Source organism: Helianthus annuus, chromosome 15 (assembly GCF_002127325.2).
Source record: "Helianthus annuus cultivar XRQ/B chromosome 15, HanXRQr2.0-SUNRISE, whole genome shotgun sequence".
NCBI classification, from domain to species: Eukaryota; Viridiplantae; Streptophyta; class Magnoliopsida; order Asterales; family Asteraceae; genus Helianthus; species Helianthus annuus.
Window position 1 is genome coordinate 50,152,404 of NC_035447.2, and position 18,263 is coordinate 50,170,666.

Below are 18,263 nucleotides of genomic sequence, written 5' to 3' on the forward strand. Positions count from 1 at the left end.
TACAATACAATACAATACAATACAATACAATACAATACAATACAATACAATCTATACAACCTAATAAAAGCCTTAATTAGGGGACACATGTCCCCCTCCTAGGGCCTCAAAAGCTCATTTTCCCACCAAAATATTCATTCTCCTCATTTCCCTTGAATTAACCTGACACGGGATCCATTTAGTCTATTCGGGTCCTCCTTTTTCCGTCCATATTTAAACCAATAAACCAATCAATTTTCCCATTCTCTTCTTCTCTGATACGCTTTCTTCACCGCCGCTCATCAAGATTTTCAAATTAATCTTCAAGAACAAGGTTAGTTCACACATAATTTCAATTAAAAATGATAATTTTATCATTCTTTAACATTCAATCCTTGATTAAATTGATTTGATTTTCACTCGCGATCCTAGGGTTTTCTCCAGAAACCCCTTTCTCTCATCCCATCCATCTGCGACATACATTCAATCCTTCATTCGTCTTCAATCAGCAGGTTTGTATTTGTTAATTACCTATAATTATTTATTCTAATGTTCTTTGCTACTATCCAGGATCAAACCCTAGATTTTTTGCTCCTCCATCGACGTTCCGTCTCTTGATGTTCTCCCCTGGCATCCTTCTTACTTCTGAAGATTTGTTTTTTTACGAACAACAACAGCAGTCACTCTTCATCATCTTCATCTTAATCAAATCTATCATCATCTCCTTCACGCATCATCTACAACAATCGATTATTGCCTTGCTAATTCTCTCTAATTCTGAAGTTTATGGCACCTCTCCGTCAACGCCGTCATAGTCTGATATTGGTTAGTTCTTCGATTTATTTTTGGTTTTTGTTTTGATTTGTATAGGTAGTTTTCAATTTATAAATGTTCAATTTTCAATTATAGTGGATGTTCTGATTTGTGACGGAGAACCATGACAACAACAGCGACGGTGTAGTAGCCGCGTTCTCTTGACAGTTGCGCTAGGGTTTTTGATTTATTATGTTTTTTTTTTGTGATGGAGAACATCGTATTTAGGGATTTTTAACATTCATGGCGTTTTAGATGATCTTATGTTTAGATTTTTTTTCCAGATCTTTGTTTCAGCCGTTCGTGATGACTAAAAACGTTCTTGGTGGTGGCTAGGGTTCGTATGGTGTAAGAATGGCGATGGTCTAACATCGAGTGGTGGGTGTTGTTTTTTTTTTTTGCTCAAAAATTAGGTTGCAAATGTGATTATTGAATTGTTTTCATCTTATTAGGTTTCATGTGGTTATTGAATTTTTTTATATCTAGAAATCCTATTTGTAGTGTGTAGTTTTATTATTGTTTGTTTCAACACTGCAAGTTTAGTGAAATTATCATTGCAGGGGTTTTGATGATGAAATTAGAGCTTTGGTCACAAGAAATCTTTTAGGAAGAGGCATTATTTTGCACCCCCAAACAAATTTGACACTGGTAATTTTTCTATAATTAATTATTGATTTTATTCACATAGATTAACTTTCTTGAATCTTCAGCTGATTTAAATTAAATACATGTATTTCAGTGACGATGTTGGATGCCATTAGAGTGGCTACAAATCATGGTAAAAATTAACATCCTAAGAAATGAATATTCTTCTTTCCCCTGTTTTCAAATTTCTGTTGGTTTTTCTTTTTTTTAGTTGTTTAAAATATCATGATTCTCCATTTGTTTCTTTTTAACTTGATCCATCTGTACTTATCATATCAACTATTATTAAAAAAACTCACTTTGAATCCATCTTTTCATCTTTTGGCTATTTTCACTTAAGAGCATTTTCTTGATTTGTGATGCACTTTAAATACAAAAAACCATGATTGAGATTATGTTTAAAGTTGAATCTTCATGCCTTCTATGTTTATTGTTGATCCCATATGATTTCAACCCCTGTAATGAGATTAATCAAACATATTTGTTAACTCTCGAACTTTTTTCCTTCTTATTGTTGAATGGAGTTTAATATACACATTCAGGAGGCTTCCTCCATTGTGATATAAAGCCACATAACTTTTTGTTGATTTTTAGCCGAATGGAAATTCAGGTATTTTCTTTTACATTGCAGGTTGTAGCCTTCTGTTGTTAATATTCAATATCCACATTTTAAACTTATTTCAGAGTGTCTTTTTTTGTTTAAAAGTTTTTCTATAAACGCACAAACTCAATTTTTTTATAAACACTTGAGATTCTTATATGGTGTCTCTAATTTGGTTTTGTCATAAAAAAAGAGTTTAGAAAGGGGAAAAAGTTCTTATGTTCCAATAATACGCAAATTCGGTATGCCTGTAGCTATGTTATGTGATTTCTTCTTACACTGATGGTTTACTTTTGTCTTCCTAACTCTTTACAGTTGTACAGGCAGCGCTTGGCGGAAATGGGGGTTACTTCTTAGTCAAGTTGAAGGTAAATTTCCAATTATTTTGTTTTTCATTGAACACCTTTAAAAATCCACTTATTGTTCTTCATCCGAGCTGTCACTGTATACAATTACATTTTAATGTGTTTGTGTTGAACCACTTAGTGACCTTATTGCCTAATTTGGTAAAAATTATATGATAGTACTTCTACTTAGGGGAGTATTTAAGTTCTTTAAACTTTACCGATTTATATCTTCAACTAAAAGATCATATGATTGTTTGGTGTTTTATTTAGTTCTACATTATTTGTGGAGTTTTGCTTTTTCACACACCATTAACAGTGAGTATGTATATGTGTTCATGCCAGCCACTTATATGTTGTATAACTAAATTATTTTACTTCTGATTTATATGAGGCTTTAGGTTTTTTACCCACATAGCAATCCATGGGAAGAATAAGAACGGGCTATTAATCGCCTTTTCAAGTTAAGCATGTGACCGCTTAGTAATTTAGCTTTATGATTCTTTGCTTCTTATATTATTTTGTCCTCTACTTTCTATGCTTGGTTAACATACTTAACGGGTCAACAAGGCAAGTGGAACATAGTAAAAAAAAAAAACAAAGGTCAAATTGGGCTTCATCAGATAATGCTTGCCGATAGATATTATGAACTTGAACCAACCTTAAACGATAAAAGAAGACGTACTGGATGTTGTTAGCTGGAATGATAATAATTACTCACCAATCAGTATTTGGTGCAAACGCATGCCGAAGGTTTTATATATGTTACAATTGGTACGTTGACAGAACTCGGGTATTTTATTTTTCATCGAAACTTTTATGCTGATGGTGCGGAAGTTATAACAAATGGTAATGGTTAGTCGTGTTGAAAACCTTTTATTCTATTTTATCAAAGTCCACAGACTTATAAAGATTCATGGCTATGTATGTAGGAATTTTGGATCGATCAACTTACAAATCAGATGCAGAGAGACAGAAAGTGATACGATATTCTTGAAGCATCGATAGAGAGAAGAGTTTCCGCGGTAAGAATGATAAACATTATCTCTTTTAAATGTATTTTTTCTTTTGTTTATTAGATGTAATTTATGAGCTAACAGAGAGGCAGGTATTATCCCACGTTGCTTTGAGAGCACTTTGCTATCAAGCACTTGGGTCGGGTCACTTAACAGATGACAAGCCGAGTTAAAAGTGGGTTCAGTTTGTTTTGTTTTGGATCAAAAAAGCATCAAATGAATGAATTGTAAATAAAAATAATAAAGATCTTAAATAGTAACTGCATGTTTTTTTCTTCTCATAAGTAAATTATTAATTTTTTTGCAGATAGACTTGGAATTTAGGAAAGGAAAATCAATATTACAGGAAACAAATGGTTGTGCCCAGGTCCTCTCTACTTTCAGGCTTTTGTAGAGGTGGAAAATGGCTTGGTTGGGCGGGTTAGGTAATGAGTCAAAGCCGGTAATTTTTGTGTAAGTATAACCCGAAATGCTTTTTGTCTAATTTTAAATAATTAGAAAACACATCCTATAAATAATTGTCGAACTTGAGGCAACTTTTGCCCCGTTTGAGTTGTTTCATTTTAAGCTTCTTTTTTATATGTTTGACACTTAAAGGAGATAACATAAGTGAATCACCCTTTCTTACAAGCATTAAACATTTGCCTCACAAGTTTGCCAAAGATCTAGGAAATTGTTCAAAAATGTCAAAGTTGGATGTAGAGGTATCTCAAAAATATCGGGTCTTCGTATTTTTTATCTTCTTATTTTCCCACATCGTTATTTTGCATATTTGGTAGTGGGCATAAAGCATTAGTAATTTTTTTTTTTTGAGAAATAAGCTTGCAGCACTAAGAAGTTCCTTGCGTCATGGACCTTTCTCACTTAACTCAATGGAAGCAACTCACATTCTTTGTTTTGATTTTTCAGTTCACTTGCCATAAGAATTGGTCCAAAATTGGGTTGATAGGAATTCAAAGTGTAAGTTGTGCTTCAATGAAGTGTATAAGACATTTTTTTTTCTTTAAGTAGGTGGTTCAAAGATGGAAGAAGTATTACTAGGTGGGAGTGTCTTTTCAAAATGAGCTTAAGTAGTTAACCAGGTATTATGTATATATTATGCTATGGATATTGCTAGACAACATGGATACATGGCTCGACCTTACAAGGAGTCTCCACCGGGTTCTTTGCTAAAATAGTCATTTTTTTGCAAAACAGTTGGTTCCTCGCTCACATCTTCACATATAGGATGCATACACTCACATAGTATAAAACCTTTTAGGCATAGCCAATAAAGATTTGAAACATCCATAAATAATAAAGCAATTGCCCAATCAAACAAGTGTATAATCGTTATTTTTTTTCTAAATATAAAAAAAGATATCATTTGTCAACACCGCGAAATTCGCGGGTATTAGCACTAGTACAATACAATACAATACAATACAAATACAATACAATACAATACAATACAATACAATACAATACAATACAATACAATACAATACAATACAATACAATACAATACAATACAATACAATACAATACAATACAATACAATACAATACAATACAATACAATACAATACAATACAATACAATACAATACAATACAATACAATACAATACAATACAATACAATACAATACAATACAATACAATACAATACAATACAATACAATACAATACAATACAATACAATACAATACAATACAATACAATACAATACAATACAATACAATACAATACAATACAATACAATACAATACAATACAATACAATACAATACAATACAATACAATACAATACAATACAATACAATACAATAAATACAATACAATACAATACAATACAATACAATACAATACAATACAATACAATACAATACAATACAATACAATACATACAATACAATACAATACAATATAATATAATACGTGTCAACCCACCAGCCTGCCCCCTTGACATTAACCTGACATGTTTAGCTAAATGGGTTCTAAAATGTATATAAAAAATTACACTTTAATTATAGAATCTTATTTTACTCCCTAATAATATAGAATTATAACATAAAATACATAACCAATTTAATTTATGACTTAAAATATACTATAAGAAAATATAATATAATATTAATATAATATAATATAATATAATATAATATAATATAATATAATATAATATAATATAATATAATATAATATAATATAATATAATATAATATAATATAATATAATATAACATGTTTCAACCCCCCAACTTGCCCCCTTGACATTAACATGACATGTTTAGCTAAATGGGTTCGTATGTTCAACCTTAAATTGATCCAAACATGTTTACATTAAACTCAAACCCATGAATTTCATGTCAAGTTCGTATCGTATAGAAATTAACACCCCTACTTGAAATCCCTGGTATTAATAATCCATCTTTCATTTTGATAGTTATTTTTTCTCAATATAATGTGTTGAAGTCTCTGCTTTTATTTATCCTTCTTTTATTAGTCTCACCTATTTTCTTGTCCACCTATCGTCTCTTCTAAGTTGGTTGGAAACATCAAAGGCGCAAATATTGGGTAGCATTTTCTTTCTAAGGGTGGAGGGTATAGTCAATCACCCTAGGGTGTTTAAGTGAAATCATACCCAATAATATTATGACATGTCAACTCCTCATTCTACTCCCAATTTTACACTCAATCACTAGGTATGGCAGGGGCGGACCTTTAGTTATGTGGGGCGTAGCCCAGGCTACGGCTCAAGTTTTTACTAGTAGTGTTAAATTTTTTATTTTTTTCGATTTTTATACATAGGACACCCCTGAACAAGTACGAGGACACCCCTCAAATTTTTTTTTACAAAATAATAAGATGTTGGTAAGCCCAAATAAGTAAATAACAAGACATTAGGTAAGCCCAAATAAGTAAATAATACACATTTGCTAAGCCCAAATAAGTAAATAATAGCCCAAAATTGAATGATTATTGATTTGGGCAATTGGGCGGCATGTTTTTTTAATATTGTATGATTGCACGATAAATTTTTTTTTTGGGGATACCCCTGAGTTGATGTTCTAGTTCCGCCACCTAGTATGGTGAAACACCCCTCAATTAAAAAAAAAAAAAAAAACTTGATTGGTCTCTCCTCTCCTCTCAACACAATCGGTGACTACACACCGAATTCCTCACCCTCTCTCCAACTCAAACACCCAACTCAAACAGATAGGGGTGGTCACCGATCGGTGACACCCACTCCCCAATCAAGTCACCGAGGATTATACCCTCCAACCTAAGTTGTCATCAATAGAAGATTGACTATAGCAACAAAACAAACATCATTCATTGGTGATTACCAACAGTTAACAATCAAACAGAAAAAAAAACAAGAAGGGTGCCGCATCTGCCATTTGACGCGACACATTTCATTTGGCAAAATAGCATTGATCTTTTGAAACTACAAAAATGCTTGTGCGACTTGTGTTATTTGGCGCAACAAATTCAACATTACGCAATAAATCAGATCTATCTGGTGTGTGGATGATTCAACATGGCACAACAGATCCTTATCCACACCATAGCTATTCAAATTCATGGAATAAAAAACTGTATTTAGAAATAGAAATAAAAATTCTAACTATAATTCAAGTATACTTAATATAAAAATGTTATTTATAATTTCAATTTATATAATATATAACACATTATTTTATTATAAAATGAATAAATAAAATTATTTGTTGAACAAAAAAACTGATTACTAATGGTGTGGTGGTCTATTGACAAATACAAAATCTTTAAGCACTTTCCGAAAGGAATGACTTAGTTCAAGTATCACAAAGAGTAAAAAAATTTACCGTTAAAGAAAAGAAAAACAAAAACTAATATAAAAACTACTAATTTGTAAATAGCATACATTTTTGTACCATGGATATGTGTCATCATATGATTGGTTAAAATTATTGGAACTAAAAAAAGTCATTGTTTTCGTAATTTTAAAAAATATATTGGATTTAAATAACCCCAACTTTTATCAGTTGACCAATAATAATCCCAACTTTCAATTTGTACACCACCACTCCCAACTATCAGAATCCTAACACAGTTAGCTGATGTCAGCTATCACATCATCAAAAATGCCATGTAAGCTGCTATCAGTTGCCACATCATCAAAAATGTCACGTTAGTTGCCACATCAGCTACCACGTCATAAAAAAAATCCCAGATCAAGTGCCACGTTAGCAAAAAAAAAATACCACATCAGATGCCACATCAGCAAAAACTAATTGGGTTAGAGTTCAGTTAGTTAGGGAGTGTTATCGGCTAATAAGTTGAAAGTTGGGAGTGTTGGTGTACAAATCGAAAGTTGTTTTGTTAATTGTGAAATGGATACTTTCGAAATTTTTGCAAATAAAATGGTAAGGAAAACATATGATTTTTTAAGTTGATAGTTTTGACAAGTTTTCATTTTGTATATGATAAGGTCCCCAGCTTGTTGTTTTGCGTGCCTTATCTGGATAATAGTTTTTATGTTCAGAATAATGCAATCTACCATTTACCAGTAGCCCGAGATCATATATGATACGTCATATTATGAGTCCAATAGGCCATAAGTTGCACATGCATGACCGAAAACTACACCCATTCTTTTTGCAATAAATTTGAATTTTATACTCATCCTAACATAAACTATTATATTTCTAAGTTCTCTGAAATGTGAACATTTTTTTACATGGAAAATGTATTCATTTTATTAGTCTGTGGCGGATCCAGAAATTTTTTCCAGTGGGTTCGTTGTGTAACCGAGCATCTAAATTTTCGGGTCCGTTCGCAGTTCTGTTTGATTTGAGTCGGATCGGGTCGGGTAAGGTTCATCAAATATATGCTTAATCACATAATCATTCAATTAAACATTAGCAAATTAGCAGGGTTCATATAATTATATTCATGATTTCTAGGCTAATAGGAAATTAATAAATTGAAAGCTTACTTAACTCAAGAAAAAGGAAACTAATACACAATCTTAAATTGATTATTCTAATTGATTATTCTGCAGGAAGAAAGAAAAGAACAAAAAAAAAAGGACAGAAAGAACATAAGAAAGAAAAAAAAAAAAGTAATTCAAGATTCCATGACATAGGTGGGACTAGAACTCGGGATCCTCTGTATGGCTATGAATTGACTTATCCACTGAACTATGAATAGCTTTTGTTTATGGGTTCATTCATGTTTCTAATGTATAATCTCTATTAAAATTTCGAAACGCCGTGGGTTCGTGTAAACCCATATCAATCAATCTAGATTCGCCCCTGTCTGATAGAAGAGAAAGGAAAAAAAACGAAAAGACAACCCCTCAAGGGGCTGTTTGGGAATATCTGAATGGTTAAGTGCTGAATCAGTAAGAGGTAAGAGGTCTGAACCATTAAGTGTTGAACGAGTAAGAGATCTAAACCATTAAGAGCCTATATAATGCTTAACCGTTCAGAGGCAAATGTCTGACCAATTCAGATTAGAGGTCTTAACCATTCAGACTATGTATAAATCTTAACCATTCAGAGGCAAATGTCTGAACCATTCAGACATCTGCTCGTGAAACAAACAGTCTGAACCATTAAGTGCTAAACCAGTAAAAAGTTTGAACTATTAAGAGCCTCATTAAGAGTTAAACAAACAGCCCCTAAGTGATACTAAATATAGTGTCCATAATTTCTTTATTAAAAGTATAACTTTTATAGTATTAATATATTTTATATATTTAAAAGTATAACTTTTATTAGTATAGAACTCGGGATCCTCTGTATGGCTATGAATAGCTTTTGTTTATGGGTTCATTCATGTTTCTAATGTATAATCTCTATTAAAATTTTGAAACGCCGTGGGTTCGTGTAAACCCGTATCAATCAATGTAGATTCGCCCCTGTCTGATAGAAGAGAAGGAAAAAAAAACGAAAAGACAACCCCGCAAGGGGCTGTTTGGCAATATCTGAATGGTTAAATGCTGAATCAGTAAGAGGTAAGAGGTCTGAACCATTAAGTGTTGAACGAGTAAGAGATCTAAACCATTAAGAGCCTACATAATGCTTAACCGTTCAGAGGCAAATGTCTGACCAATTCAGATTAGAGGTCTTAACCATTCAGACTCTGTATAAATCTTAACCATTCAGAGGCAAATGTCTGAACCATTCAGACATCTGCTCGTGAAACAAACAGTCTGAACCATTAAGTGCTGAACCGGTAAAAAGTTTGAACTATTAAGAGCCTCATTAAGAGTTAAACAAACAGCCCCTAAGTGATACTAAATATAGTGTCCATAATTTCTTTATTAAAAGTATAACTTTTATAGTATTAATATATTTTATATATTTAAAAGTATAACTTTTATTAGTATATTTTTTTTAACGACAAATTTCTTTAATTTCATGTTAACTGTGGGACTTGAACATGGCCGGCCCTGGGGTGGGCGGGGAGTACCACCGGCCAGGGCCCAATATTTCGAGAGGTACGTTTTTTTTATGAAAAAAATCCTGATTTGTATATGTTAAATATTTTTTAATAGGGTACACACATACAAACACCAATATAGGCCCCTTACAAACTATTCTTACGGTTTAGATTAGTTATTAACCTCTTTGACATTAGGTTTAGACCTTTAGTGAACCAAATACCCAATTTCGTTAAGGAATAAGAACACATTTTTCAAGCTTGAACAGGGTACATAAATTCTTAGGGCCGGCCCTAGAATTGAACCCAAGACCTCCTTTCCTCACCTATGTGACCTGTGATTAATTTTTGTTGTAAATAGAAAAAAAAACAGATATTGTTTTTACGTGCACACACTTTTCTACAAGTATATTACAGTAAAGAGTATTTATAAATGAGAATTGGAAAAAAAAATATTAATACAAAAACACAAATAAAACTACTTTTGTAAGAATTTGATTCGTTGTCATTCATCATTTTTTTGCTAAACATGATTTTAACATCAACTATTCATTACCTCGAAAAAAGCTAATAGTTTATAAATTTGTTAACACCTACGTACTATTAATTGACACGTACTATTAACAATATAAATCTTATGGCATTAGTTAACACGTACGTACTATTGTTAATATAGTATAGATTATGTAAGCAAAAGCACATGTGGTAAGAACTCTACCTACTCACCTCGTTTGCAAACCAACAACCCTCTAATCAAGATTCACGTGTTTAATTAAACTAGTATTACCACCCGCGCTTCATGGCGAATGCATAACTAGGTAAGTATTTGTCCGTACATTCTCAGCGGTTCATTACGTTAGTAACCTTAGAACCTAAAAATCTCAGACCAAATCATAAAGACAATCGAGATGATGAAAGTCTCATAACCGAAACAACCGTTGGTAATATCGAAAACAATGAGAAAGTGTAAAACTATCAATAGGACACACTTATGCGAACATAGATGGATATCAAAATCGACATTTAATATCCAATAACTATAATGAAGAAATGCTCAAGTTATAAAAAAAAAAAAAAAAAAAAAGTAAAATGGAACCTTCTCGTTGATGATGTGCTCTTGTATAAGGGGAGTGGGGGGTGGTCATCACTCACTCATCATTTCACAACATCCAATCAAGTTCCGTCATGTCATCAACCATTATTCCATTACTCTCATCCTTTTTTTAGTGGCGGTGGTCATCACTACTGATGGAATTCCATCACTCACAACTTTTTTTAATTGTTTTTTAAATTAGAAATTAACAATAAAACACTAAAACAATAAATTTCGTTAAAATTAAAACATACTTGTTCAAGTAAACATACTAGAAATATTTTAGACTACAATTTAAAAAAAAATAATAAAGAAACTCTATTTCTCGTCCGACTCATGAAACCCCAAATCTAAAGAACCTACTAGTTCAATTAAATCGTATCTCAACCAAAAGTGAGTTTCTTCATCACGCAATTCTTTTTGGATATTTTCTGGAACGTGAACTTGCGTAGGAGGATCCGGCACCCAATCCGGAGATATTGCACGTCCGTCTTCTTTGATTAGCATATCGTGCAATATGATACATGCGTATACTATGCTATGTATTGATTTCTTGTTCATCACACGAACCGGTCGCCTTAGTATGCCCCATCTACCCTTTAAAACACCAAAAGCCCTCTCAACATCTTTTCTTGCCAATTCTTGCAACTTTTTGAACACGATTTCTTTAGCCTACACAGGAAATGAAGAAGCTTTCACAAAAACAGACCAAGATGGGTAGATGCCATCCACAAGAAGAAAGTCACGTCTGTAATATCGTCCGTTAACATAGAATGGACAGAAGGGTGTGGTACCATCCGTTACGGTTTGGAACAACGGCGACATGTGTAAAACATTGATGTCATTGTTTGAACCTGGAATACCGAAATAGGCGTTCCATGCATCTGTTTACAAGATCAATAAAAACAATACAGGAAAGTGAGGGTCTTTAATACCTAGGATCTTATGATAAATAGCTCCTAAAAGGTTGTCCAGTTCTCGAGTCTTTGCATTGCAGTAGTAGAGCCATTTAACATCATCATCTTCATCAGACAACTAGAAATAGAACCCAAGTTTTCTAGATTAGGATCATAATAAAACATTCACAAACAGGACAAGCTTTAACTAAACTAACCAGCTTACAGCAAATTCACAGCCTTAAAGTGCATTCATCTAACCTCTCTTCAAAATCGTTCATCAGTGAGTAATGCGTACACCATATGAAAACGCGTGTTTTGATATATCAGATATAATAGCATTGCGGTTGGATCAAAATGTAAGGTAATCAAATTTATATTATACAATCATTACGTATTTATATGTGATCCAACTAATACATAAGAAACGTAAAAAAAAAAAAAAGCATAAAACATGTATAAAAGAAAAACTGACACGTGTAATAAAAAGGCATATTCATATCAAGGGTTAAAGTTTGATCCCTTTCGATTCAGAACCAAATTTATGGCGAAACGTTTTAAGTTGACTAATTGTATACTTTAAAGAGAAATTGGACTTCTTAATTTGGTTGGGCTTCTTGGAAACTATAATATGCTCTCTGCATTTTGATTTGTCTTCAAAAACTTCCCATCACTTATATTATTTATGCATGCTCAAGAGTACCATTCCCTGCATTACACAATGAATCATCAATACATTTCATATGCAAGAGTATAATTTAGATTAAACTTACCTCTTATAAAACAATACTTCATATGCCTCCCTTGTAAAATAGCAAAAGCTCCATGTGATTTAATATCTCCTTTTACAAACGCAGCAACAGCTTGTTCCAGCCTCATGATCGTTTTTTTGAGTTTCTGCATTCTCGTATTTAAAGGCTGTAAAATTAAGTTAAAACTATATACCATTCATTTTGAGATCATCAATTGAATCTTTGTATGAAATAAGATTCATGATTTGCTAAACTTGAGATGAAGACCATAACATCATAAAGTAACATACTTTGTAGAAGCTCAGAACTCTCAATTCGACTCATATATAAATGTTGTTCATTAAGACTCGCAACCTCATCAAGTATCTGCAAATATACAAAAAGTAAAATTACAAAAAAGTTGTATGGAAAGAAAAAACATAGTATTTTTCGAAGATAAAAGGAAAAAAAGATACGGAAAACATCACTGAAAGGTTTCTCTAAGCTCTGAAATGAAACTTACAAGTATTAAAATAAAGGCCCCATAAAGAAATGCTAAAGAACTTGTATACCTACCACACACTAAATGCTTAATAAAAAAAATTTCTTTCATGCATAAACACAAATAGTTGGCATGGATGTTATAATCCAAAACATGAAAGGCCTAAACCATGACAAACATGTATTAACTACTAACAATTCAACAACTAACCAGTTATCGTGCAAGTTGTAATCCAATCCATCAACGAATTACAAAAATAAAACACTTTTGAGTCAAGCAAACAAACAAACAGTTGGCGTGCATACACTAACCCAATCTACTAAAGGCAAAATCCAGATATTTTAACTCTCATGCATCAGAAAACATTCAAGTACAACCCACCTCCAACAAAGTAAGAAAGCGCTATAAAAAATCAAGAGCATATCACTGGTAAAACCAACAAAACGAAAAAAGAAAAGCGGCAAAAAACACATTTTGTTCCATCCTTTTCATTAGAAAAATGAGTAATTGTGAAGAGTTGCATAAAATGGGCATATACTATTCTTCGTTTAGCTAGTATATTATAGTAGTTGGTATACGATTTAACCATTGTGTAAAAAAAATATTTTTTCTTAACAATATTCTTTACCCACTTCTCTAATAAAAAGGATGGATATGTAACTTCTTTACATTCAAGGGCGTAGCTTTGTGGGGCCGGGAGGAGACGGCCGACCCCTCGAACTTTTCGCTCAGTATGTAGTTTTCGTATAGAAATTTTTTGGTATATACATTTTTGACCCTCCGGTTTTATAGAAATTTTTGGTATATACGTTTTCGACCCCTCGATTGGAAATCTCAAGTTTCGCCACTGTTTACATTACCCATAGAACAATAACAACAACAAATAATGCTTCTTCATTCTTCAGTTGCTAATGATGATTAGTTGATTACAATTAAACACCTCACTCCATATAACAACAATTCAAAGATATCCCAAAACATTAATAAGTCTTGAAATGAATTAATTAAATGGGTTTATTTTGAGAAAGAAAATAGGAAACACAGCAAAAGTTGTTGTTTCACATTAGACTTCTAAGCTAACCTATAAGTACAGAAATTGTTTAATTGTTTATATATAAACTAACCTGTACGTACAAAAATTGTTTATATAGAGGATGATATGGTGGGCCGTGAGTTGCACATGGTGGGAAGTAAAAGGGCGGGTAAGATTGTGAGTGTGATTGGAGCAATGTAAGGAAAATACCACTGACATATGTAGACAAAAAAGAGGAAGTGGTCGGTGGCCGAAGCCACCGACTTTCTCATTTAAGATGTTACTAGTAATAATGCCCACGCGCGTTGTGGTTGTGGTTCATCGCAAACATCGAATGAATTAGTTCAAGCGTTATGTGATGTGTTAACCGCATGAAAACGCGCATTGCGATTGGATTAAAACGTAAAGTAAACCGAATTTATGTCGTACTATTATAATGTATTATATGTGACCCGACACATACATAGAAAACATCATGGGTGTAAAGGAAAAACAAACACATGTGATCAATATGGATTAATTAGAGTTTTTTAAAAAATGAAGGAAAAAAAGAAATCACAATCTGACTTCACTCGGTTGAGAACAAAATTTACAAAACGTACATAAAATAAGCATAAAAACGTATTATATTTGACCTGACTCGTTTTACAAAAATATTTACATTGAAATGTAGACCAACTCGAATTTATATTGTCACGTACATAATAATATGCACGTAAAATGTTCTATTTAACGAAAACGTATTATATTTGACCTAACTTGATTCCTGTTAAAATGTTTACGTCGAAACATAGACCAACTCGAATTTATATTGAAACGTATATAAAAATAGTTGTTTAGCGGGTTGTAAAATGGAGTAATAGCGTAGGGGTTAAAACTACATTTTTCAAAAGTTAAGGATTTGTATGATCAGTGGGAAAACAAAATGGTCCATTTTTGTAAAAGCTTAAAAAAGTAGGGACGCGGGTACATTGCAAACGTCGAACGGATTAGTCCAATCATTATACGAAGTGTTAATCATACGAAAACACACGTTTCGACGTATCCGATTGAACTCAATGTAATCTATAGTTAGATTACGATTGGATCAAAACGTAAACTAAATCGAGTTTATACCGTACAACCGTACAATCATAATGTATTATATGCAACCTGACTAACCCGAATTTATACTATAAAGTCAAAGCATATTATATACTACCCGATTCGTATTCGTATGTAGGAAACATACACAATAAAGCACGAAAGCGTATACCAAATTTACGCCGAAAAATAAAAATTCAAAGTTTAAAAGTTGAAGGGTCGGTATAAAAGCATATGGGCAAAAAAATTCATTACGCTTTCGTATGGACCAAAAATGTAATTTACAAAACTAGAAAGTCAAAAGAAAAATTCTAGGGGAAGAACCGTTACATTTAATGAGTTAAGTTCTTGTGAAAATAAAATTATCGTACGAAACGTACGAAGTGAAAGAAAGTCAAAAAAGTGGCGGTGGCATTTTGGTAATTATCAGCAACTTCAAAATTACTCTAGTAGAGTAATTTTGAACTTCTGTAGGGTAATTTTGTAAAAGCTCAAGTAGAGTAATTTTGGTCGTGTAGGGTAATTATCAAAATTGTAGGGTAATTATCAAAATTACACTAACCCCCCCTCCCCCACCCCCCAAAAACCTAAAAAAACCTAACCCCCCAACCCCCAAAAACCTAAAAAACCTAACCCCCCCCCCCCACCCCCAAAAACCTAAAAAAACCTAACCCCCCCCCCCCAACCCAAACTAAAAGCTAAAAACTAAACCATAAAGCTAAACCCCATTACTAAATGCTAACAAAATTACTCTACAAGACATTTCCCAAAATTACCCTACAGAAGTCAAAATTACTCTACTAGAGTAATTTGATAATTACCCTACATTTCTCAAAATTACTCTACAGATGCTCAAAATTACCCTATTGATGCTCAAAATTACCCTACAGATGCTCAAAATTACCCTACTAGAGTAATTTTGAAGTTTTTGATAATTACCAGATTGCCACCGCCACTTTTTGCTTTTCCCAATACAGTACTTTTGAAATTGCTGATAATTACCATATTGCCACCGCCACTTTTTGACTTTTCTTTCAATTCGTACAGTTCGTACGTTTATTTTATTTTTATTTGATCTTTTACCATTAAATGTAACGGTTCTTCCCCTAGAATTTTTCTTTTGACTTTCTAGTTTTGTAAATTACATTTTTGGTGCACTATTGCCTGGCCTGGCGCACCCTTCCAATTCTTAGTTGAAAGTTTGTTATTAAATGTAGAGTTAAGTTCTTGTGAAAATAAAATTATCGTACGAAACGTACGAAGTGAAAGAAAGTCAAAAAAGTGGCGGTGGCATTTTGGTAATTATCAGCAACTTCAAAATTACTCTAGTAGAGTAATTTTGAACTTCTGTAGGGTAATTTTGTAAAAGCTCAAGTAGAGTAATTTTGGTCGTCTAGGGTAATTATCAAAATTGTAGGGTAATTATCAAAATTACACTAACCCCCCCCCACCCCCAAAAACCTAAAAAAACCTAACCCCCCCACCCCCCAAAAACCTAAAAAAACCTAACCCCCCCCCCCCCAAAAAAAAAAAAAACCTAAAAAAACCTAACCCCCCCCACCCCCAAAAACCTAAAAAAACCTAACCCCCCCCTCAACCCAAACTAAAAGCTAAAAACTAAACCATAAAGCTAAACCCCATAACTAAATGCTAACAAAATTACTCTACAAGACATTTCCCAAAATTACCCTACAGAAGTCAAAATTACTCTACTAGAGTAATTTGATAATTACCCTACATTTCTCAAAATTACTCTACAGATGCTCAAAATTACCCTATTGATGCTCAAAATTACCCTACAGATGCTCAAAATTACCCTACTAGAGTAATTTTGAAGTTTTTGATAATTACCAGATTGCCACCGCCACTTTTTGCTTTTCCCCAGTACAGTACTTTTGAAATTGCTGATAATTACCATATTGCCACCGCTACTTTTTGACTTTTCTTTCAATTCGTACAGTTCGTACGTTTATTTTATTTTTATTTGATCTTTTACCTCCTACCTATTAATGATAAAAAAAACAAATAAGTCTTCATTGTCAATTGTCATCCATAACATCAGAAAATCAATTAAACCTAATATAGGTAAATAGCCAAATTAAACAACTTAACTATAATATCACACATGTATAACGGACTTCGTAAAAGCACTTGCAGAGTGCCATTTCAACCTTTACTTCAGCCATAAAAGACATTATATTAACTGCTAGTTAGAGGGCATTAGAGACTTCTAAATGTATAAAGTATAAGCACCAATGAAGGATATTTTTAAGATTCTAACGAAAGGTAGGAGGCCACAAGAGATCTAGGTTGACTATATATATTGAACCACAAATCGTTTTCAACCAATATGAACCTTCGGATACCAAACGTAGGGGCAATTTGAAAAGTTGGTATTGGTGAACCCAAGTCCGGGCCAGTCCTGACAATTCAGATGTTCTGTCCGAACCCGGAAAAAATGTCTCTTACGCCTTAGCGAAATAGATAATGTAAACTATTTTTTGTCCTGCTCATTGTTATCATCTTTGTTTTTTTAGGCAAATTGGATTTAAATAATCCCAACTTGGTCAATTTGGCTGATAATAATCACAACTGGTCCAATTTTGGCCGATAATAATCCGAACTGGTCCAATATTGGCCGATAATAGTCCGCCGTTATAAATAGCTTAACGGAGTTAAACTTTTTTTTCGAATTATAAACCGATGTTTTATGGATTTTGATCAGAACGAGGATACGAGTTGATTGATATAAAATTTACCTCGAAGAAATACTGCCCCAAACGACGAAAACGGTGCTTCAATTCGGGTGTTTAAACTTCCAATTAACAAAAATCAAGTCGTTTGAAGCACCGTTTCGAGGTAAGTTTTACATAAATCGAATCGTATCCTCGTTCTGATCAAAATCCATAAAACATTGGTTTGTAATTCGGAAAAAGCTTAACTCCGTTAAGCAATTTTTAACGGCGGACTACTATCGGCCAAAAGTGGACCAGTTCGGATTATTATGGGTCAATAACTTAGTTGGGATTATTATTGGCCAAATTAAGCAATTTGGAATTATTATCGGCCAAACCAAAATGGGTATTTGGGCTAATACTGACAAATTCTTTAACTTC

The 18,263-nt window shown here is 32.9% G+C and overlaps 2 long non-coding RNA genes across 2 annotated transcripts; one reads left to right on the forward strand and one right to left on the reverse strand.

The window, feature by feature from the left end:
* Positions 1 to 249: 249 nt before the first annotated feature.
* Positions 250 to 494, forward strand: LOC110909640. The gene is made up of 2 exons (XR_002575506.2): positions 250 to 313; positions 412 to 494. It is a non-coding gene; the product is annotated as an uncharacterized LOC110909640 (long non-coding RNA).
* Positions 495 to 12,039: 11,545 nt separating this feature from the next.
* Positions 12,040 to 12,920, reverse strand: LOC110909639. The gene is made up of 3 exons (XR_002575505.2): positions 12,841 to 12,920; positions 12,572 to 12,716; positions 12,040 to 12,507 (listed from the first exon to the last, which is right to left on the reverse strand). It is a non-coding gene; the product is annotated as an uncharacterized LOC110909639 (long non-coding RNA).
* Positions 12,921 to 18,263: the final 5,343 nt, after the last annotated feature.